This window comes from Chrysemys picta, chromosome 1 (assembly GCF_011386835.1).
Source record: "Chrysemys picta bellii isolate R12L10 chromosome 1, ASM1138683v2, whole genome shotgun sequence".
Taxonomy (NCBI): Eukaryota; Metazoa; Chordata; order Testudines; family Emydidae; genus Chrysemys; species Chrysemys picta.
In genome coordinates, this window is record NC_088791.1 from 217429679 (window position 1) to 217454947 (window position 25269).

The 25269-nt window shown below is 43.6% G+C and overlaps 1 protein-coding gene across 2 annotated transcripts in view; it reads right to left on the bottom strand.

The window, feature by feature from the left end:
• RAI2 (retinoic acid induced 2) overlaps positions 1–24914 on the bottom strand; it is a 67912-nt gene extending 42998 nt beyond the window's left edge. The window contains exon 1 of one of the 2 annotated variants that reach the window (XM_005281589.4): positions 24531–24914. The gene's annotated coding sequence lies outside the window, so the exon portion shown is untranslated. Of the gene's footprint in view, positions 1–23974; positions 24358–24530 lie in introns of those variants that run through there. The other variant, XM_005281590.5, reaches the window with a different exon arrangement.
• Between the last annotated feature and the right edge of the window lie 355 nt (positions 24915–25269).

Below are 25269 nucleotides of genomic sequence, written 5' to 3' on the forward strand. Positions count from 1 at the left end.
CTGACTATTTTTACAGCAAGATTAGATGTTTTCTAAAAGATATGCTCTAGGAATTATTTTTGGGGACGTTCTATAGCCTATGCTATACAGGAGGTCAGACTACATCATCACAATGAACCCTGCTGGCGTTGGAATTTATCAATCTATGATCAATTGTTTGGACACATCCTGACCTCTGGAACTTTTCTCTGCTCATGTCCAGCAAGCAAAAAAAAAAAAAAGAAGTTTGAATTTCATATTTTTTTCCCATAGACTGTTTTTCCACAGCAAATAGATTTTCTCTGAAATCATTGATAACCAAGAAAAAATGCAGCCTTAGTAAGAGGCAAAAGAGTAGGTGTTGCTGGCACCCTCGCCAGTATGCTATTGTAGCAGAACATATCTGTTTCATCACATTGGAAGAATGTATCCTCTGGCATGCTCATTATTTCAAACATATAGCACCAGAAAAGTGCTCAGTGCAACTCATGGATGGAGATGGAGAATTTAGGGACAAACCCCTCACCTCCAGTGCCAGCCCCAACCCATTGGCAACTTGCTCCAGCTTAGTGTCCAACCTCCTGCCCATCTACAGATTCTTTCCCTCCTGCACATCACCAGCACCAAGTGTGATCCAGCTCACCGACTCCCTGGAGGACATTCCAGTCTCCTCAGTTAACTGGTCCTCTCATCATGCAATCACAGTAATAACCTCCCTTGCAGCTCCTCATTTTCCTCTCACATGGAAACATTCCCAACACTACTCCCATCTTACTACTCACGCCCATCACCTCATCACCCTTGACCTCCTACCTAGGAACAGTGTCATCTTATTCTTTCCCCACTGTCACCTAGTCCCCCTCTCCACTTCAGAACCCTTCTCCTGTTTGCCCCACCACCATCTGGTCCTATTTTGGCTCCCCTCATGGTTTTTAGTAATCTCCTGCTGTTCTTTCTTCTGAACCATCAGATGTGGTGGAGAGTTGCCCATACATGCTCAACTTCCTCCATTTTACTAAACTACTGCACAGGTGTAAATTGTGCATGGAGAGATGACTGTGATGCTGGCAGATCAGCTGCCAGCTCATGCCAAGCCCCCTAGGCCTCACTGATCACTGACAAATGCATAGCTGGAAACCAGTCTGGCTTACCTGTGGGTTAGTATTATTAAAACAGATATCAGAGTTATAAGAATATGTGTAGTGTTTAGACGTCACGGAATGCTTGTAGAATGCTGTATATATTAATCCTACTTAAAATATCTGTATCCCATGTTTTAAAGGTAATGTTTAAATGTTTGCTCTGTAACTATAAAAATGTTTGCTAAGCCTGTAAATCCCCCACAGTCATGGGAGAAGCATTATCAAGTGTGAAATACCAGTTCATCACAAGGGATGTTATCTTCTCCCCAACAAAAGAAGACAACAGACAAACCACTGTGGACAAAAGACTTTGTTGACTGCTTTCCCCACATCAGTGAAGAGGGTATGAGCCCAGGCCCTTGTCCCATCACAGCTTGAACACTGGGGGGGAGGGAATAAATATAAGGAGAATTTATTATTCTTATGCTGCTTGAACTTTGAGGGGCAAGGATTTCTACGCATAAGCAAGGAGTCCCCAGCTGTTTTGCCTGGGTTAGCCCTAAAGGATATACAGAGTCTGCTTACTATAGAAGTTTATATTACCTTTTGAAACCTGACTATAACTCATTTGTGTGTGTATGCTACTAGCTTTGACCTTGTAAATAACTCTTATTTCTTTTTCCTAGTTAATAAACTTTTCATTAGTTTATTACAGGATTGGCTACAAACATTGTCTTTGGTGTGAGATCTGAGTACAGTTGATCTGGGGTTAGTTAATGGGAGTAACCTGACTACTATTGTGATTTTTGGTGTCAAGCGATCATCTATCACAAAGTCAAGCTTGCCTGGGTGGCAAGATAGACGGGAATGCCCAAGGGGATTGTCTATGACTCCATGTAAGACTGTTATGGTGCTTTAGGAGTTCACAATTGTTACTGGGTTGGTGAAAACTAAACACAGAACACACAACCCATTTGCGGTTTTTGCCCTTTTTCTTGACTAGCTGCCCAGAGGTTGGCACTCCTGGTCATGAGCCACTCCAGACAACATGAAAGACACCTCCAGATCTCCTGTCCTGAATGGGTTACTGCCTCTTGCTCTGGCTACTATACATGTAAGTCCTGGCCAGAGGAGTGCTGTAAAAGCAAATAAAAATAATTAGAAATTGGGGTATTAACCCCACAAGCTTCACTCACATGAGTAACTCTGACTCATAAGAGTAGTTCCACTGAGATCAACGAGGCGTGTCCATATGGCTAAGAATTGTAGGACTGGGTTTGCGCATGTGCATGGGTTGGCATTACGCACAGTAGTTGCTCTTGTGAAAAGGAAATGGTTAATAAACTCACATCACCAAGGTAATGAAAACAGCTGAATGAATGGTCAGATATATGTTGGGCTCTGCAACAGCGACTTCTAATAATTCTTTATCTAGTTGCTACTTATGGGTGCCCATATTTACAGTCATTGTTAAAAACAACTGATTTGCAGAACAAATATACTGTTTGAAAACCTTCATACAAATTCAAAGTGTGTAGGGTTAAAGCTAATGGGTTAGCTTTGTTCAACATGTCTGAAATTAAATTCACTGCAATCAAATTCATAGCATAACTCTAGGGTGTTTCATCGCTTTCAGCAAATTCGGTCTCTGAAATCTTACAATATGAAGCTTAACCAGTGATCTTTCCATTCAAGTTGCTTCTTTTTTCACTCGGTGAGAAAAAGCTAGGAGCACAGAGAGGATGGGAGAGTGGAGGGAAATCCTGATTGATGCTTCCTAAAGCTTGGGGAGCATTCAATAAATTAATACTATACAGTGGATAAGACTAAAATAATAGGCCCTTCATAAACCCATTTCCAAATATCTTACAGTACATGTTCTATTGTTTATTTTCTAATTCTTCATCATGTCCTTTCTTCTAGAGAATAAAGAAATATATATATTTTATAATTCTGATACACAAAACCCATTAGGGAGCTATTTAAATCCACTCATTGCTGGGAAAATTAATCACCTTATTTCTGTGTCAAACTGTATGTGGGAGAGTCAGAAGTTCAAGCAAAATGTCCATATTTAATATGATGTTTTAATGAATCTGCCTTTTTGTTTTATTTTATAATAAATACACTTTAACCTCACTGCAATTTTAGCTTCCTTTTTATTCCTTCTTCCTCAAGGTTTCCAGCTATGTTTCTCTGCAGGAGTCAAGTGTGGTTTTAATAAGGCAGATGAGGCAGGGTTTCTCAGTGCTTTTGATAGCGGTGAGGCGGTCAGCTCTTTATTGACTTTCTGCAGCACTGCAGCTACATACAGTACAGACAATCCAGCTTTATGAGCATGAATTAGACAGGAAATGGACCTGGAAATTTCCAGTCTGCCTTGTTTGATGCACTGTTGTGTTGCTTTTCAAACATGCACATGAAGAAAATGAGAGTGTTTTTCAGAAACTGCAGTTTTGTTGCTAACCCATAAAACTACAGCAACAAAATATATCTAGAAATGGTTTACAGGAGCCCTTTAAAGAATTTAACACATTTCAGCAAAATAAAACACAGATTATTTTGTGTATGAGACAAATTACTATATGTCAAAAATTATTTTTTAAACATTCCAAATAATGGTGTACAAAACCCCATGAGGTTATTCACTGCTAAAATATTTACTCTCTCTTTTAAACTAGTTACATTATATATATTTTATACACTGTACAACAGCGCTCACGCACACATGTATACATGAAGGTGTAGAAAGAAAACACATAATGCCCCGAGGTCCTATAAAGTTTTTATTGCCACCTGCATGGGTTAACTGTATTACTAATGAGTGAATGCTCACAAGTTATACACATCTTCCCAATCAAGCATCAATGAAAACTTTATGCACCTCACACCACATGTTACTTATGACACTTATTTTGTTCATTTTTTTTTGGTCTTTTTTATTATCCCCACCTACTCTTCTTAAGTACTTTAGGAAGGCATAGTACAGTTCCTATTAAGTTCCTAGCCTGGGTCTTGGAAGACCTGTATTCAGTTTCTCACTCTACCATAGATTTCCTGTGTGACCTTAGGCAAGTCATTTAGGGTCAGATTTTTAAAGGTATTCAAGCACCTAATGATTCAGAAATTAATAGGAGATAGGTGACTAGTGGGATTTTCAAAATCACCCATGTACATCTTTAGGCTCCTAAATAACTTTCAAATCTGGCCCGAAGTCTCTGTGTGCCTCATTTCACTATCTGAAAAATGGGGCTAATGACACTTCCCTACCTCACAGAGGTGTTGTGAGGGTAAATACACTGAAGATTGTGTGGTGCTCAGATACAGTAGTGATGGGAGCCTATAAGTACCTAAAATAGTTGCCACTGAAATAATAATGTCACATACACACCAACATATTTTGTACCTACTGGATAATGGATATGGTCCTAAATGCACAGTCAGTCCCGCCACCTTAAAAAAATTTTAACAGCAAGAAAGTTTCATAACTCCTAATTGTGAACTAAGGGGTGGATAGGAAATTTCCCCCTGCGGGAACACTAAACTAACATATCCAGATGCATATATTACCATAACACATATAAACAATATAACCACGTAATATGCCACAATTTTAGTTCTCTCTGCTAATTTAAAGACCTCAGCAAAGTCAGATATAAAACTGTGTAGACAACTTGAATGTTTTGAGCAACACTCTTGCAGTTCTTGCAATATTATCAGAACATAGGTCCTGATCCTGGAAAACATTAAGCACATTCTTAACATTAAGCATGTGCTTAAATTCTATTGACTTCAATGGGACATAAGCACATGCTTGAGGTAATGCATCCCCTCAAGTGCTTACTAAACCGAGATACTTCCCTGATTAGGGCCTTAATGTCTATTAGCCCTTTGTTTTATAGTTATCTAAATATTGCGTCTTTCCCTCTCTAGGTACAGTACTGACCTAGTTACATTAGAACTGGGGTGGGGAACCTACGGCCTGCGGGCCAGATCTGGCTCCTTGCTTAATTTCATCCAGCCCGCGGTGCCCCCACCCCCATGGGGCTGGAGTCACAAGTGCTGGCTCGCCCCGCCTCCGCCCCCTCCGGCGGGTGACTGGCCTGCGATTGATATTTTATGTGAGTCAATGGACCATGACAGAAAAAAGGTTCACTTCCCCTGCATTAGAAGATGATATTTGTTAGAGATATAAAGGGGAAGAAAAGAGAAAACTTGGGCAGATTTAAAAAACTGAATTTGCCATTTCAAGACTGTGAACAATAGTGGTTGAACTATTTCATTTCATACCACAATCCCATTTTGAAGTGCTAATGTTCCAGAATTTTCTTACACTAAATAAAAGTCAAGATGGCTGTTGGCTTCACAGTTAGTAATTATACAGCACCTATAAAAGATTATTTCCCTCACACACTAGTACTGGGATTTTTGCCATATATATATTTTAAATATTTCTGTATAACACATAGGAAAGATTCCAAACAGCAAACTGTGAGATATAAGACTGATGCCTATATTACAAAAGATACTGATGAAATCACAATCACCCAGAGAATGAAGTGTTCTTACACTGTACTCTGTGTATATTTAAAATGCAGGTATAGCCAAAAAAGTGATTATGTAGAAATAGTACCTTCTTAAATCAACAGATTTTATTCTGTTTAGGTTTTTTCCCCCATCCACCACCATGGTACCTGAGCACCTCCCAGAATTAGGAAATTAGATAAGATTAATGTCCATCTTCCACCCTACACACCTGTCCTGGAAATTGTATATGAAGTGAGTGAATTTTTGTTGTTGAGTAAATTAATCTATGCTCCCTCATACAGTGTCTCTTCACCACAATTCCTCACAGTGTGTCACCCACACTACCACCAGCCTGGTAACCCAAACCAGCTCAGACCCTTCTCAGGCTACCCGTGTGTAGTGTGAATCTCACAGGTTTACTTTGCAGTCAGAAATAGATTATTTTAATTCTCTAACATTGCAGAACCAAGGGAGTCTTGAGAGATGTCCCTAGATTCCTTTCTGCCTTATGCATCAACTGATTTGTTAGCTACAAGCCCAATCCTGAGGTACGGAACACCCTCAACTCCAAAGGGCGTCAAGTGTGTTCAATATCTCACAGGATATATTTAATCAAACAAATGTAATTTTTACTCACTGAACATATTTTAAACAGTCAAAACTATTAACAGTTTATTTTAAAAAATCCCTTCATTCATGACTTGTTTGAAATACACAAAGCAAAAGAACAAAACAGCATTTTCTCTAGGTCTCTGACTATGGTGAGGGAGATATTCCTTATCCTTTTCTGCATAGGTGCAGTCAAATGGTGTTCTAGGCTATGGGCCAAAACTTGCCCTAAGTCCATGTGCTCAATTCCCATTGGCATCAATAATAACTCCACCATGGAGGGTAGTAGTAAATGGCCATATATGTGCAAGCTGCTCAAACAGTAGGTTCTGAATAATTCATTTTAAACTGTTGCACAGATGCAAAACATTATTGCTAATTTCTAACCAGCACAGAGGACTTTTCTCCTGATGCAAGCATGTGACTCTCAGTAAAGTTAATTGAAGCCCGGGGTGTGTCTCAAAAGGATAATAGGCCCCATAGAGCATGTGTGTGTGAATACTTACAAAATGAAACCAAATTTCTAGAACGCTGTGTAGAGGGTGCGTATATAACTGTCCTAAATCTGATTTTCCTGAAAATACACAGTACTACATACTCATCTGTTGCCTCTTTCCAGGATTACAACTGAATAAAGGAGTTGATGAAAACGTATTAATTAATGTTACATGTATTTAAATATAAATAAGTTATATTCAATCTCCAAGAACCAATTCCACATAATATTTTCTATAGATGATTTTTCATGGGAGATATAAGTACAAGGCCCATTATTTAGGGCCTGATTTGAATCTCAACTATACCAATGCTACTTCACTGAAGTTAATCAAATTACACTGGTTTAAAACAGAGGTGTCAGATCCTGCAACTGAAATCAGTAGGCCCATTTGAATGTATAGTTCTTGTGAGTAAAGTGCTTGAAGGCTCAGAGCTATGGTTGCCAACCCACCAGGACTGTCCTGGAGTCTCCAGCAATTAAAGATTAATCTTTAATTAAAGATTATGTCATGTGATGAAATCTCCAGGAATACGTCCAACCACAACTGGCAACCCTACTCAGAGCCCAAGTCGGATCAGAATCAGGCTCAGAGAGCTCTACATGTAGGGTTACCATCCGTCCGTATTTCCCCGGACATGTCCGGCTTTTGTCTCTCTAAACAGCCGTCCGGGAGGAATTGCTAACAAGGTTAAAATGTCCAGGGTTTTTTTTCCTCCCTCGCCTCCCTCCCTCCCTTCCATGCAGAATGCGGCTGCTGATTGGGCGGCTGGGCCGATTGACCCACTCCCATTGGCCTCCAGCAGCCAGAGCCCTCCCCTGCTTCCCCCTCCCTCTGTCTGCAGCCCTGTGTAACACACAAACCGACCCACCGGGCAGCGTGTTTTGCAAACACATGGAGCCAGAATGGTAAGGGGAGTCCGGGGGGGGGGCAGTCAGGGAGTAAGGGAGTGTTGGATGGGTCCTCGGCCTCCACCTGCCACCCCCCCCTCCATGCGTCTTCCCCCCCCCCGTGGGCCTCTCCTCCTTGCCTCTCCCTTGTCTGCTTGTACTGCCAGAGCCAGCAGCAACTGCTGTCTGCTGCCCCCGGGTCCTAGTGCCCCCATCCACTAATGGGAAGACAGGCTGCCCTTACCCTGCCCTTCCACCCTAGCCCTGAGCCTCTCCAATGCCCCAAACCCCTCAGCCCCAGCCCTCAGCCCCCCACACCGTAATCCTCTGTTCCATCCCTGAGCCCCCTCCTGCATCATGAACCCCTCATCCTCAGACCCACGGCCCTCACCCCTGCATCCCCTCCTATCCCCAAACTCCCTCCCAAACCCCCTTCCCACACACACCCCTGCCCTCAAACTCCCTCCCAAAGCCTGCACCCCCTCCCTTTGCACCGCCTCCCACCCCCAAACTCCATCCCAGAGCCTGCGCCCCTCACCCCCTCCTACACACCCACCCCCTGCCCCAGCCCGGAGCCTGCACCCAGCACCCGAACTCTATCCCAGAACCTGCACCCTAATCCCCAGCCGAGGACCTGCATCCCAGATCTCCTCCCCCCACCCAACCCCCCTCCCAGAGCCTTAGGCAGGTGGGGGTGGGGGTTCTGGGCACCACCAAAATTTCTACAACCCTGCCACCCATGCGTGTGGATAAGGGTCAGGGCAGTCAGGGGACAGGTAGGGTCATAGGGGGGACAGTTAGGGTGGGGGGTTCTCAGCAGGGGGCAGTCAGGGGACAAGAAGCAGGGGGGTTGGGGTTCTGAGGGGGGCAGTCAGGGGGTGGGAAGTGGGAGGGAGTGGATGAGGGCGGGGCTAGGGCAGGGCAGGGCAGGGCAGGGCTTCCCCCCCCCCCCCCATGTCCTCTTTTTTGATTGTGGAAATATGGTAACCTTATCTACATGTTTAAAATCTATAGGTTTCTTTTTAGATCACTAAAAATCCCCATCTCTCATTGAAGTCATTCCTTATCCCTGACTAGCTACTACTATGAAGGAATTCACTGTAAAGAATCAGTAGTGAGCAGAAAGCAACCCACATAAGTCAAGTTTCAATTAAAAGACATCACACAAACCAAGAATAGCAGTAGGAATCTTTACTGAATAAGCAGAAAATGGTGGCTTCTCTTCCCATTTACCCTGGCTATTTTATTCTTCTTTTGCTATTTGAATTCTTACATCCAGTCAGAGGATCTAATGGTAACATATACAGAATGGAAATAGCAACACACACACACACACACACACACACACACACACACACACACACACACACAACCTCTCAAAGGGTCCAAGAACTGCAATTAACACATTAAGAAATAATAACTGCCAAGGGAGCAACCAATATAAACAGCGTGTAGCTGATGTAGCAAGAATTCTGGTAGGACAGGGAGTATCCCTTGGGGAACAGGAAGCAGAAAGGAATGGAAACATCTCATAATATTGCCTTGCTGTTTAGCTGGGGAACACTGGAATCCATTTGTACGTGTTTTTTTGTTTGTTTGTTTTAATACAAATATTTGCTACCAATACTTTAAACTAGAGCTAGCTGACCATTAAATATGTTTACCAAAAAAATAACAGTTGTTTTTCATTTTGAAGTGTTAGAAACTGACCTGTTCTTTGCTATTTCAATTTTTTCTTCATTGTTTAAAAACAGAAAACACTGAAGTATTTATCAATATTTTTGTTTACTGAAAACCATTGATGATGTTTTGATTAAAAATTGGAAAAAACGTAAATGACAAACTTTGACAATTGGCTATTTTTCACCAAAAAATTTTCATTTTCAAAAAAGACTTCTTTAATTCAACTTTTTGGTTTGAAAAATTCAAACCAACTCTACTTTAAACCCTACTCAAAATACCTTGTGTTAAACATAACCAATATTTTTGACAGAAAGATGAATGGGAGGCATTGAATCACTGGGTATTTTTCATTCTTGGTTCATGATCCCTTCCATATTTTAATCCTGACTTCAATCTTCAGGGGCGGATTCTCAGTGTGTGTAAACTGTGATTCCTCCCTTGATTTCAATGAAACTATGACAATCTAAACCAATAAAAGATCTGCCCCTCAGTGTTTAGCCATCTGACCTTGCAACCATAGAAGGGAACAGCCTCTGTCTTCTCCAGGGGCCTGATCCAATGCCTATTGAAGTAAATGGAGAGCCTCCCACTGACTTGAACAGGTTTTGTCTGTGAAGAACAACTGAATGTCAACTGGGGTCTCTGATCCAAAGCACAATAGGGAAGTGGACCAACTTTCTTGAGCTGAGATTGATATCAGCCCCCTTGACACTTCCAAATTCTTCAGAACCTGACATTGTGTCTTCCATGTAGTCTTACTGAGCCCAGTTCACCAAAGGCATAAGAATTATATATTTTATATTTTTCTAATTGCAGCAAATCATCAAATCCTGACTTTTGTTTACATTTCAGAAGTAGCTATATTAAATAGGTACTATAGTAATTATCAAATGTCAATATTTTTTTAAAAGGCAGTGGATTTGAATATTTAACCAGTGGATTTAAATATTTATATTCTAGACCAGATCCTACCATCCTTACTCACACTGAGTAAGACTTTCCTCTAAAAGGAGTTCCGCTGAAACTACTAAAGGGTGGCAGAATAACCCTTAGGAAAATAGCTGGATTTCTATAAAGAGAAAAGGACCTGGTCCTGGAACCCTTTCTCAGGCGAGTAGTCCCATTGAAGTCAAAGGGAATAAGAAAGGGCTACCATGCCTATAATTTGGATATTACTGTATGGTTTAGTAATTTTAATGAACAGGAATCAGGGCCTGATCGTGTTCTCTTGAAGGTCAAAAGGAGCTGTATTGACCTCAATAGCACCAGCAGGAAACCCTACTTTTTTTCACTGAAATTCAAAGCCAAGAGAATGACAATGGAAAAAATAAAATAATTTACAATGCATCTTGCTCCAAGCACAATTCCCACTGAGAAGCTCTATATCAATGTAAAAGACAGCTAAAATATCATAATTATAAACACCTTCATAAAATTCCAACAAATCCAACCTAGCCAGAGAAAAGGAAGTAGGAGGCAATAAATATGGGGATATCAGTACTCATGCTTAAAACCCACCTTTTGGGAGCGGGAAGTAAGATGCTTTTTAAAACTGAGGCAGATGCCTGTTATCCATTTGGTGAATCTGACTAGTATTTGAGAAACGTCCCATCATCCAGGATGGCTTGAGGCCTCTTTCTCATCAATCAGAATATAAGCTTTTTCAGCTAATAATGTGGCACTTTGTAGAAACGGTATTATTTTTATTTTTCAATTTTCTGGATTTTGTACAGAGTGCTGCTGTGTTCAAGTGAACTGAATAAAAGCATAAACAGCAAGTGCCATCTGGAGAACATTCTTTCAGCATGCTGAGAAATAACAGCAGCTTGTGCACTACCTGTGATAAATAAACGTCATTAAAAAGAGTCAAAAATGGCTTGTTTCTATGTGATGTAGCTGCAGCAAAACACTTTTTACTTAACCCTGTAGTAGGGTGGTTTCCATCTTTATGACAAAAAACAAAATCTAAGGATTTGTCTATATGGTGCAGCAATGCATACTATGGGGGTGTGATTTCTGAAGAGCATTAATGTGTTGTGCATTAATTGGCCCAAGTAAAACCGTGTTGGTGCATGCTAAATGTTCCCTAGTGTGCTTTAAAATAGTGTTGTTGAAACACTATAATGTTAAAGCACACTAGTGCATCTTTCGTGTGCACCAGCAGAGTTTACATGGACCAGTTAATGCACAACACGTCAGCTCACTCTAGAAATCACTCCTGTAGTGCACACTGCTCTACCCTATGGTGTATATAAGCCCTGAATGTTTGTTTCACAACCATTTATGTTATCATCAGTTTTACTAACAAAACATCAATCCAGCAAGTTCCTGTACTCCAACAGCAATGGTGCCTGCCACTAAACTGAGCAATCCATAGGCAATGGATTCAAAATCTGATGCCTCTTTAACCGGTTCTGAATGCCCAACATCCCTAATGATGTCCTTAGATCTGCTAGCAAGAGTTGGAACAATTATTTGTGGGCTTTTTAAGCTGTCAATTTATCAGTTTGAAAAAAATGTGATAGTCTTTTTCACGCTAGCACCAAGCCTGTCCAGCTTCTCTTTTCCTGCAACAATAAAGAATAAGCTGGATGTGGGGCTTAGTTGATGAGATATGAGTGGTCAGTGTGGTAGACTTCCATCCATCTTTTAGACCTTTGCTTGCTGGCTCAGGTTTGAGACATGCACCTCCCTCTTGTTAAGAAGTTACTTCTGATTTTAGCTTCTTAAGAGCAATTGTCAAATTTTGCACACGGGTGGACCCACGGCCCATTGAACTTAATGGGTGTCTTTCTATTGCTTTCAATGGGTTTGGATCAGGCACTTAGTCAGCAAATATGAGTTGGATAAGAATGAGAATCAGTAAAAGACATTATAATTATTTTGATAATCAGCTACTCAGACACAACTGGCAAATCTTGTTCCCATTGCCTTCCATTTCAAACTCACATTGCCTTCAATGGGACCAGTATTTGGCACCTCACCTGGAAGGGAGGTGGTTCTGTCCTGAGGAAAGTTACTGTAGTAAAATCAATAAGGCGGGGGTGGGGGCAGGACCATATCTGCTCTTTATACCTGTGTGACCTTTCAGTAACTAGCAGTTGCTCAAATGTAACAGAGCAGAATTTGTCTCATACTCTCCAAAGCACTATGGGAACTCATCCCCCCAGATCTACCCTTCTATGCACAGTCCCCTTCTCTACATTCAGATGCTTCCACTGCAGTTTTCCCCCTTGAACCTTGAACTTCACACAGTTAGGTTTCAAGTGAGTAGGTAGAGGGGGTGACATGGGAGTTGGGGAGTCAGGGGGGTGTTCAGGAGTCTCAGCTGTCCAAGGGACACACGTTATCCATTTCCCTCTGGCCCCACGGACCTTACCTGAAAAACACAATACAGCAGGTTTGGGGTCTCAGTCTGTAACACTGAATAAAAACATTTGCTTTTATCTTTTGAAAGAGGTGACCTGTACTCTCATGTTGGAAGCCATACCTTTGATGAAGCACCTTGTGTAGGAAGGAAGGATTTATTTGGTGGGATTTTAATTATTATTTTTTAACTTTTGACTTATAGGTTTCACCAAGCAACAGGAATGAAAATAAGTAACTTGTGAAATTAGATGTTTATATAGCCCAAGATCCGTACTTGTCACCAAGGGCCCAGTCCTCAAAGGAGTGGAGCATCATGAACTCCCAGGCACTTGGCACATTCGCAGGGTCAGGTCCTATCTGCAATCACAGAGTGCAGAAGTCCATGGGCACAGAAAATCCACAAATTCAGTCCTCACTCAGATGATGCTGAATTCTCCAAAAAATAAAACAACACTGACATTTTAAAAATTACATTATTATGTTCTTAGAGTCTGGTCCTATAAGCCTTGCTCATACCAGTAATCAGCAGCTATTCTCAGGGCATGTCTAAACTACAAACTTAAGTCGACTTAAGTTAAATTGGCATAAGCCACCCACAGTAATTACTGAGATTTTCCATGTCCGTACTATCCTCCTCCTGTTGGTGGAGTCCTCACCAGAAGCACTTAAACCGACTTAAGAGGAGCGGTGTGGAGAGCTAAAAGCATGGGCTCTCAGCTCCAGGTGGAACTCCCAACTGGGAGCCCGGCTGCCACCCGGGCTCCTGGCTGCCACCCGGGCTCCTGGCTGCCACCCGGGCTCCTGGCTGCCTGCTCTGCGCTGGGCTGCCACCCAGGCTCTTCCCCACTCCTTACTTTGTAGTGTAGACCAGGCCTCAATGAAGTCAAAGGATTTACTCACATTATATTTTATTATTTGTTCCCGATAGCACCCACAATGTGCCAGGATCTGTACACACAAAGCAAAATACAGTCCTTTCCCTAAAGTATTTAGAATCTCAAACAGACAAAGGGCAGGAGAAATGAAAAAACGGTTAGGATGCAGATTAGCCACATCTTCTTGACGCACTTGAAAATAAATAATATTAGATACACCTCTACCCCGATATAATGCTGTCCTTGGGAGCCAAAAAATCTTACCGTGTTATAGGTGAAACCGTGTTATATCGAACTTGCTTTGATCCACCGGAGTGCGCAGCCCTGCCCCCCCCCCCCCCCCCCCCCCCCGGAGCACTGCTTTACCGCGTTATATCAGAATTCGCGTTATATCGGGTTGCGTTATATAGGGGTAGAGGTGTATATTTATCTATCTGCTCTCGCACCTCAGTCTGTTCGCATGAGTAAGACTTTCCAAAATCAAGGGCTAAACTTCCTGGATATGAAGACAGGAGTGCACTGATTTAGCTAGGACGCTGTCTTGCTAAGCCTTGCTCATGTGAATAAGATTTTGCTGGATCAAGTCCACAGTGAAATCTGTCTTGTTTTGCCAGTCAAATTCAAACTATATGCAGTAATAAAAATGTCACCTTTCCTACCCATCTCAATTTGGTATCCATTTTAAAGCTTACCTTTGACTTTTTAACATGATTAATATGCTTAAACAGATTTATAAAAGCACCAAACCTCACTGAATGTTAATTATAAACAATTTGTGTTGATCTAAAACACGTGTTTTCCATTTTTAGTTTTTTTAGATGTCAAATTTAAAAGCAGGAATGATGCACTATAATTTTGCTGTTTATTAGTTACTTTTTTTTTAATCCATGTTAAATGTTTAAACAGAGATATTGCCAGCATAACTAGCGCAACTTACTACAAACGTCTTCTGTTCCATCATTCTCTATATATTTAGACTCCTTTAAAGTGCCTATCTCAAATGGAGAGTTTTCACAAATCAAATTGCACATAACGAGTAAAGGAATCCAAAAACACAACATACTGTCCTGACTAAAAATATGTTGTCCAATGTGAAAACACCCCCCACGTCTAAGCACGTCATAACCTTTAACCTATCCTTTCAACAAGAGCCCAAGAGGGGAAAAAATTAAGCCTTACTGTATCCCCTGAAGGGAAACAAATCACACCAAAGGGAGCAGTGAGTTCAGAACTGAAGAGCCCTAATGGAAATGCCTTGTCCCTTTTAAAGCAGGAGGCTGCTAGCTTTAGCACCTCAACTGATTGGAAGTACAGGGGCATCTCACCTAGAGAAAGGTAGTCCCTGAAGCACCAAGTCCCAACCATTTAAGGTTTTATACTACAAAACCGACACCTGGAAACTAACTGGAAGCCAGAGCAGGTGTCACCCATACTAACATAACCATTACAGAGGGATAAAGAGCCAGGAGGCCACATAATAGTCACAGCTACAGTTATCCACACACCTTTTTCACCTTTAGATTAGACAACAGCATTGTGCTTTTTGATGGGGCTATGCATTAACACCATTTAGATCCTTCAGTAACTTAAGATAACACAAAATGGGGCTGTCTGTTTATGAAGCAGTGCTTCATATACATAGCATATTGCACCAGAGCTCTGTAGCTTGTATTACAACAATCCTGGAGGGGCTGTCTGCAGGCAATGATCCAGGACTTCTGGATCTGGAACTTGAGATACTGCTGCTTAAGCTAAAGGACCAAGGGCTAGCTTCACTAAGATACTTAGGTACTTTTAGGGACCTAGGGGGAAAAAAATATCACAGGAACACACTGCAATTCACAAAGCCTAAGTTGGGTGCCTAGGCTCCCTATACAATGAACAGTGAGAGATAGGTGCCTTAGACTGAAATTCACAAAAGCTGGCATACTAGGTGAGGAGCCTCCTAAGTTAGACCATGGAAGATGCCAATGAGAGGGTGTATGCAACACCCCACCCCTCTCACAGAGTTAGGCATCTAAATCTGGGCTGCAGGGAGGTGCCTATCTCCGCCAGTGACTCAGCTGTGAACCCTCATCCACTGTGACTAAATAATGAAAGAATCATTGGGCCAGAGAGAAAGCAAGCATGAGAATGACTGGGTAGCCTGGTGGTTGGAGAACTTACCAGAGAGGTGGGAGACCCAGGATCCACTCCCCTACTCCAATGACTTTTTAAAATTATTTACCCACAGTGGAACAGCTTCAACAGGAGAGACTGAGGGAGCCCACATCAGAATATCCCATTACCCAGTGGTTAGGGCACTCATCTGAGCAGTAGCAGATCCCTATTCAAATCCCTTCTCCCTCTCAGGCATAGGAAGGACTTGAACCAGGGGTCTCCCACCTCCCAGGTGAACACCCTTACCACCAGGCTAGAAGTCATGAAGGAAGTCCTTCTCTTTACTTCCCACCCTCCCACTTTGTGTAAGCTCACCTATAGGGACCCAATCTGGTAGGCGAGCTCTGAGTCCACTCACCAGGTCAGGCCCTGCAGGCTTGTTAGGCAGACGAACACCTATCTTCACCTGGTTCGTGAACTGCCCTGGGGCTCAGGCATCTGGACACCTGGGGCAGAGCATGAATGCGCATGCACAGAGGCAGAAACATAGGCACTTTGAGAACCTTTACTGCAAAAACTTAGGCACTAAGAGAGCTTAGGCACCTACGCTATGCGGCAGCAGCAGAGCAGGGATTTTATAAATACCACTAGGGCCTGATTTTGGGAGTTAGGTGCCTAAAATCATGGCAGTTAGGCACCTAAGTCCTTTTGTGAATCTAGACCCAACTGACCAGCAACTTGTCTGTTCAGCTACAGAGGAAGAGTCCTCCCCTGAATATTGATAAGTGGCTATGCTCTGCAATTACTACTATCATCTTCTCTTTAAAACTCAGGAGAAAAAGGACACTACAGTTAGAAATACACAGTAACAAGAAATTAGCAATGACTATCATTAAGGATTCAGAGGCTGAAAAAGAGCAGGTGGAGTGGCTTTTTAGAGTAAACTGATTATTTTCTTGCCATTAATGAATTATTTTTCACAGGAAAGTAGGACGTGCCTAGTGCACTCCTGCAAATAACCCAGGTTTGCCAGGAAGAAGAATGCCCTGTCTACCACAGCATGTAAAAGCCATTGTCCGCCTGGCCACAGTGTTCATCTAACCTCTTTGTTATCATGTCACAACAGAAGCAGAAAAAACACTGAAAGTCTAAGTAAATTCTGATGTTTGACTCAAGATTGATCTTCCCACTATCCTACAATAAGTGAATTCAGAGATTAAAGCTGGGATTTTTCAAAGGTGCCTAAATGAGTTAGGCACCCAACCGCTACTGAAATACAGGAGCGCCGCCAGCTTTTTGCCACTCTAGGCGGCGGAAGGTCCCACCCCCGAAATGCCGCCCCCGACAGAGGCGGCGAAAGGTCCGGCCGCTGTGGTCGCCGCCCCCCAAATGTTAGTGCCCTAGGCGACCGCCTAGGTCACCTAATGGGTTGTGTTGGCCCTGCTGAAATATAGGTAGGGTTGACCACCTAACTCCCTTAGCAGTTCAAGCTGAGATTTTCAAAAGATGCTAAAGTAGGCTCAAAGACATAAGAATCCAAGTTGTAATTAGAGAACTGATGGGCAACCCACAGTCACATGTCTCAGTAGAAGGCTGGTTTCCCATCAGAACTTGAATGAAAAGCTATGGGCATGACCAGTTCTGAAACTTGTCCATAGAACTCAACACATGCCGGGGGTAGAGGGGGGGAATCAAAACCTACCTGTTAAACCGAAACAGCAATTAACTCACCATTCCCAACTGTAGTTGCTGTTCTAGCCCAGTCTCCCTGAAAATGCTTCAGCAACTAATTTAAAGAAACTGAGGTTCATTGTGGAAATGTCAATGAGATTAGGTTCACAAAGTTGATGGGCAGTTTATGCCATGAAGACTGTAATGGGCAATGAGAAAGAAAGTGGTGGAGGTGGGGAATGCCTGAGAGATTTGGGTTAGCTCTTGAAGACATTCAACCTCCCACTGGATGTGTGACAGAAGAATTTTCCAAAAATTGTACCATATTAGTAACCAGTGTCTGTGTTGAAAGAATTGTTCCTGAGGCAGCCTCTGAGGTTTGTATTCATAGAACACAAAACCAGAGAACAATATGTGACAGAGAGAGTGTACTGATGTTTGTGGCACAGTTGCTAAGGCTCCCCAAGAGATCCAGCCAGACACAAGACAACATTAAAGCATGCCTTCACCTTCCCTGTTCACATCCATGAGCTATTATTTAAACACATACAGTTAGTAATCTTATAATGCAGTCCTGTAAGATCATTCAACTAGAACTACAAAATTACTCTCCAGTTTAGCAGACCTGATACACAAAACATTGCCTACATGACAATGAAGGTATGGCGGGGATCGGTAAGGGTAGTAAGGTGTGTGTACACACACACACACACACACACACACATATAGAAGATGGAAGGAAACCCAAAATTACTAAGCAAGATTATACTGTGGATGATGTGGTTTCTTCACACATCTGATATATCGCATCTTTTCAGGTGTCCTGTAAAAGGGGACCAATTTGAAAATCTAAGCTGCAGGAATTGCTAAGGAAATTTAAGAAATGCTAATGACCACCAAGAAGGAAGGTGCCTAGGATCTTGTACCAAAGTTACCTCCACCTTTTTGTAACCTAGATGCTTTTGGAACAATTGCGGAATGGCATAAGGACTGAAAAAAAAAAAGGTTTTTTTTTAAACCAAGTCTACAGAATCATAGAATCATAGAATATCAGGGTTGGAAGGGACCTCAAGAGGTCATCTAGTCCCACCCCCTGCTCAAAGCAGACCATCACCAACTAAATCATCCCAGCCAGGGCTTTGTCAAGCCGGGCCTTAAAAACCTCCAAGGAAGGAGATTCCACCACCTCCCTAGGTAACCCATTCCAGTCCTTCACCACCCTCCTAGTGAAATAGTGTTTCCTAATATCCAACCTAAACCTCCCCCACTGCAACTTGAGACCATTGCTCCTTGTTCTGTCATCTGCCATCACTGAGAACAGCCGAGCTCCATCCTCTTTGGAATCCCCCTTCAGGTAGTTGAAAGCAGCTATCAAATCCCCCCTCATACTTCTCTTCTGGAGACTAAACAATCCCAGTTCCCTCAGCCTCTCCTCCTAAGTCATGTGCTCCAGCCCCCTAATCATTTTTGTTGCCCTCCGCTGGACTCTTTCCAATTTTTCCACATCCTTCTTGTAGTGTGGGGCCCAAAACTGGATACAGTATTCCAGATGAGGCCTCACCAATGTCAAATAAAGGGGAACGATCACGTTCCTCGATCTGCTGGCAATGCCCCTACTTATACAGCCCAAAATGCCGGTAGCCTTCTTGGCAACAAGAGCACACTGTTGACTCATATCCAGCTTCTCATCCACTGTGACCCCTAGGTCCTTTTCTGCAGAACTGCTACCTGTTATAGCTGGTTTTCTGAGAGATGTTTTGAAGCGTTCTACTGCATTTTTATTCTGGAGATGTCGCATCGGAAGGTGTGACCCAATGCAGTCTAATCCCAAAACAAAACAATTCAGAGCTATCACTACACATTGTCAACTCAGTCTTTCCACCCAAATAAAAAAAGCAAACATCCCTGTAAATCATTTATCCATCACAGTTTTGTAACAAGAATATTTGCCAGCTCCCATTTTGCTTCTCTCACTCTCTTGTTCACTGCTCTACAAAACCACCATTTCAGTTCTCTAAGCACACAGACTTGTGAGCACAAAGAGTTAGTACAGCTATAGCATTTTGATTTTCTTAATTTTTTTTAAATGCTCTCCAAAAGAATACTGTATAGGACACTAGATACTGCATTTTCATTCTCTTATTGGAGCCAGATAGGTGGCTCCATTGTCTGCACAATGCATTCCACAGCTAAGGCAAGCTTACGTCTAGTAGTGTTGTTTGTTCTTTATTTTTTCAAAGATTTTTTACCAGAATAACATTTTTTAAAGTTATCTTCATTTTTTCTAATAGGTAGCACTCATGTGACAAACGTGTACTTAGTGCCTGTAATAGTCATGTGATTTATGTAGAAGTAATTGGGGTTAAACTACAGGCTACATCAAACGCCTCATATTTGGCCCCATCCCTGGGACTTGGAAACATCTGAAATAAATAAACCCATGTGTCACTTAAGAGGGTCTGGGCCTAATTACAATCATTTGTATTTTTTGGGAAGCAAACTGCTACTTTAGCCTTTTGTCTTTAAGTCCAGAGCTAGCTTTTGTGCTCTTCTGGTACCCAAGTGAAAATATTACTCTGTCAGCAAGACTTCTGTTTTACTTTGACTAGCAAGGCCGCAACAACCCCCCTATCTCTGGCTCTTTTCCATGCTAAAATAAGAAGCCTGTTATTCCAAGAGAGCTGCTTGCTTCCACCTTCATTCTCTGTTGGCTTACAGAGATGACAGCATAGGAAACTCTCGAGGTACCATTTGTTGACCACCTTTTTGTTACATTACTATTTATGATGTGCATTACAGTTATGCCTAGAAGCCCCAAACAAGATCAAGGTCTATAAACACAGAGTGAGTGAGAGTCCCTGCCCTGAAGAGCTGATAACCTTTCTGTGCCACAATTCCCTCACCCTTTGTCTGTTTTATCTATTTTGATTAAGTGACTTGCCCAATGCCACATAAGAATTTTGCGGTAGAGCCAGAAATTGAACCCAAATCTCCTGTGTCCCAGATCACAGGGTCAATCTTCTTCCTTACATAGGGACACACCTTTTCTACTGTAATCCACATTACTTTGGGCTCTAATCAAGCATGAGTTTCAAATGGCTGTTCACTGAAGATTCCAGCCTCCTGAAGCTGCAACCTGTCCAGATCCACCCTCTTAACACAGATTCTATGCCTTCATCTAACCAGCTCCAATTACTTTTAATGCAATCCATGCAAGTTATAATGCTTATCATTTGTGTTCTCACAAATGAAGGCAGTCAGCACCCCTGGAAAAATTATAGTTCTGGAGGTTCTTGATGCATTGAGACTCAGACAGATCTTTTTACTGGCGCTGTTTCAGAATTTTATATACATACATGGAAGCTAAATGTCACTCTAGCTTAATTTACAAGCATTTACCTCATGCTCAAATTTGACTTCAGCCATATTACAAGGTAAAAATGGGTTTAGAGTCATAGAGTTCAAGGCCAGAAGGGACCACTAGATCCTCTAGTCTGACCTCCTGTGTATCACAGGCCATCAACCCCACCCAGCACCCGCACACTAAACCCAACAACCAAAATTAGACCAAAGTATTACAGCCCAGAGGAGACTAGATTATTATGTGCCACAGGCTGAGAACGGGAGGGACCGAAGTGCACCAGTGCCTGACACCCTCTCAATAGCAGGGAAATGATTAAGTGAGATATGCCCAGATAATCCTGGCAAGTGACCTGCTTCTAGGGTGACCAGACAGCAAGTGTGAAAAATCGGGATGGGGAAGGGGGGTAATAGACATCTATATAAGAAAAAGCCCCAAATATCGGGACTGTCCCTATAAAATTGGGATATCTGGTCACTCTACCTGCATCCCAAGCTGCAGAGGAAGGCACAAAACAAACAAACCCTAAGGTCACTGCTAATGTGACTAGAGGCGGGGGAGATTCCTTCCTGACCCCACATATGATGGTCTGTAAGCAAGAACCAGCCAGCCAAGCACCTGAGAGAGTGAATGCCTAATGCCACCTCAGAGCCCTGGCCCACTCCATCTCCCATTGTGGCCATTTCTCATGCTTCGGAAAAAGGAGATTTAAAATAAACTAAACTAAAATAAAATAAAGGAACAAATTACATTGGGGGAGGCAAGGTTTGGCTCCTTCAATGAGGCCCCAAATGGAGCTTTGCTCTTACCATAAAAACCTACCACGAAATTGATCAGAGACTCTAAGGACAAACTATCAAGAGTGCTAGAAGTAATTAATGAACTGCACTGAGAGAGGTCTGTGGGGAAATTTGCATGGTATTTGAATCTTATTGGACCCAATCCCCAGGTATATATTCAGCCCATAGTGTCTAGCTGCAGTCAGTGCCACTGATGTCTCTCTTTCCCAGAGTAGAAGAACTCCCCAAATTCACATATCAAATAAAAAGAAAAAGGAAACACTCTGATTTTATTTCCTATATATCAGCGGTTCTCAAACTATGGGGCAGACCTTCCAAGGGAGGCACAGGAAAGTGGCAATCGAGGCGCGAGCTGTGTGCTTTTGTTTGTTGGTTGGTTTTTTAAGAGCGCTGTCAACCCCACGTGGCTGGAGCTCATGCAGAAGGGCCATGCATGCCTGGGAGGTGGGGATGATAAAGGGACAGCTAGAGCCCCGCCGCCACAGAGTTGACAGCCAGAGCCTCGCCACCCGGGCTCGCCTCCTCCCCCCCCCCCACCGCTCTCAATCCCTTACTGGGAGGCAGCCCGGGCTCCATCTCTCCTTCCTCCCCTCCTCCCATCCCTCACCTGGAGGCGGTGGGGCTCCAGCTACCAGCCCCCAGGGTGGCGGCAGCAGCGCAGAAGTAAGGGTGGCAATGGGTGCTAAGTCTGCTGTGAAAAGCGATCTTACTTCAGTGCTGCTGCTGGTGCTGTGCCGCCTGTAGAGCTGGGCACCCAGCCAGCAGCCACTGCTCTCCGCTCGGCTTCAGAGCTGGGTGGCAGTATATGTACTGATGGGGTTGGGGCCATAAATGATTAAAGACACAAAAAAGGGGGGCCCGGTTACTGAACCACTGCTATATATAATTGTAATGCTGGGAATACTCCGGTGTTCTATATTATTTTAGTAATTAAACATGTTCTTGCCAGTTGCCAAAGGGAAAAATATATTGTTATTTTCAAATTTATTTTAAATCATTTCCCTAGAGAATAAGCTACATACATTAAGGAGGTGACAATGAAAAAGAGAAAATGTGATCTAAACAAATAAGTGTTAATAGAGAAGAATCCAGGAATTCTTCAGCAACCAAATGATCTTTCCACTCAAACCAATACATTAAAATTAAAATTACATATTACAATTTACCTCACTGCATTTTTCTTGTATTTTAAGTAAGATTTTCTTCTACAAAAATTATTCAGACTGAGAATAACCCCAGAGAAAACTAATATAAACGACTGCAAAAAGAACCAAGCAAAACCAGCCTTTTAAGAAAAGATATTATCTGTTTATCTCCATCACTGAATACTCAGACTCTGCACAATACCATTTGGTTCATATAAAACTTCTTTAGTAAAACATTTACATATTCTTACAAATCCAAGATGATGTGCATCCAAAACTCACTACTCTGACACCAGTGGCACATAACCCATAATTACCTAGTCCAGAAGAAACAATTAACTCTATCTACTGTATATAACAAAGAACACAGGTGACAATTTATCTTCCTGGCAACCTTCTCTATGAATCTGAACAATGAAAAAGGAAGTGATGCAACTTTTGAACCATAAATCTTCCAAGTGTTTCACTACTGACTATGAAAAATATCTACATAACACATTGCTGTCAACCTTTAAATATATACAATATTTTTTTAATTTCTCTCTAGCTTTCATTTACTTCACTGATGCAAGTATTTGAACCACTGATAACTGGGAAGTGTTTGTTTATTGTAAAAATCGGACCACCGTATCTAAATTATGTGTCTCTCGCACACATGCAAAGCTCCCCATTCCAGATCCCCAATAATTATTTTAAAAAGTTTTATAAAGAAACACTCTGTGTACATGTATATGCTTTTCCCCTTCTTCCGTCAATGTTTACACACCATCTCTCTCTTACTGTGTCCAAAATCCACTCCTGGGACCTCTACAATTGAAACACAAAGCAGCAGCTGTTTGGCAACATTTCTAACCCTAAACAGCAACTGTGGTGGGATTTCATTTCACTAAACATTCAGACCGCATTCAGTGCGATGTGACACAACAGTCATGGTTTACAACAAATGTATATGAAATCAACTCTTTCAGCCTGAAAAGCCACATCAGATGCAGGATTTGTTTGTATTAGCCAATACTACTGAAAAGAGTTGCGGCTAGAAATGTAGCTAAGACAAGATAAATAATACCACAATTCTCTGTGTGTTTGCTTTATACCTGGGGACTTCATATCTTCCCTGTTTGACCATTTCCCAGAACCTCAGAATGTTTATTATAAGGCTCCAGAAGAGCATATCCTAGAGGCAATTCTGACTGCTATAGCGCGCACGTAGTTAGGGTGCGGGGAGGTATTTTACAAAATCCTTGAAAATACAAGTTCACAACAAACCCTGCTCATTGGAGCCGCAGGGAGCAGACATCGCTTTTCAAAAAACCGCAATTCATTCTCCCAGCCACAAATCTAAGAGGAGACGGATGCCCCCAACAAACAATCCCTCCCATCACCTACCAAAAGGCAGTTTTAGCATTGTTCCGATGGATGCAAATCAGCACGAACAGCAGCGCAAACAGCCTCCTTCCTCCAGCACCAATCCCGTTCCCTTCGCACCGCCCGGCTGCGCCAATCACCCCTGACCACCCCAAAACCCCCACTTTGCTTTCCGATCCCCCCTCCCCCCGTTGCATAGCCAACCCCCCCTTTCCTCCTTGTCTGTGGCAAACCCTGCAAAGCAGCCTCTCGGTGCCGGCTGCTGCCCGTGCAGGGGGCAGCCCGTCCAGCCCCGCCGCTGGCTTTGCAAGCCGCCAGCTTTCTCCTCCCCAGGCGGCTCCAGCGACCTGTCAGCCGGCTGCACCCTGCCTCCCACCACTGATGTCACCTTCCCAATAATGACCGTGCGGACTCGCCCCCTCCTGCTATTAGCCTGATACATCCTGGGGCGGGGGGGGAGTCACCCTTCAGCAACACCCCCCCCCCTCCTCCTCCGCGCTGGCAGGCAGGGTCCCTGCGCACCCACCGCTCTCCCCACGGGGCTGCGCCCTCTGGTACGCCCAGCGGCGCGACTCACCTCCGGCTCTCCCGGCGGCTGCGGGCAGAAGCCCCTAGCTGGGCTCCATGGAGCGCGGCCGGTGTCACGCCGCCGCTGGACCGGGGGGGCGGAGAAGGCTGCGCCTGCTCTGGCCCGACTGAGGGGGGCCGGGGGGGGGGGATCCTGCGTCGCTGTCAGCCTCAGCCGCCGCCGCCCGACTGGCGTGGCCGAGCCACTGTACGTGCCGCGGTGCTGCCCGCCCTCCCTGTCCTTGCTGCTGGCTGGGGAGCCGCGTCTCTCGCTCCCCCGCCCCTCCCCACGCGAGGCTGGGGGCAGTGGGTGGAGGTGTCCCCGCCCCCCGGGTGCACATGCCGGGGAGTGTCACGTCTCCCTCCCCTTCCAAAATCGCTCGCTCGCCCGCCACGGCGCATGCCTGACGCGGGGAGGAGGATGCGCCCGAGCCGCAGTGAGGCTCCTGCCGCCCCTGCTCCTTCTTCGCTTGCAGCTGGGGCGCGGGCAGAGCCTCTGCTCCCGGGGGGCAGCTGAGAAGGGCCCCAGTGCGGCCCCGTGTGCAGGGCGAAATGCGGGGGCGGGAGTCGGAGGGTGATGGGAGCAGGTGGAAAACGGGGAGCAGGCGGACTGAACAGGGCGTGAGGGAAAGGGGGGTGCCGATAATCAGCGGGTGTGGGGGAAACTGGGGTGCTGGGGAAAGACAGGAGTGTTGGGGAAACTAGCAAATGGGGAGGTGGGGGAACAGACCGAAACCAGGATCCCATGC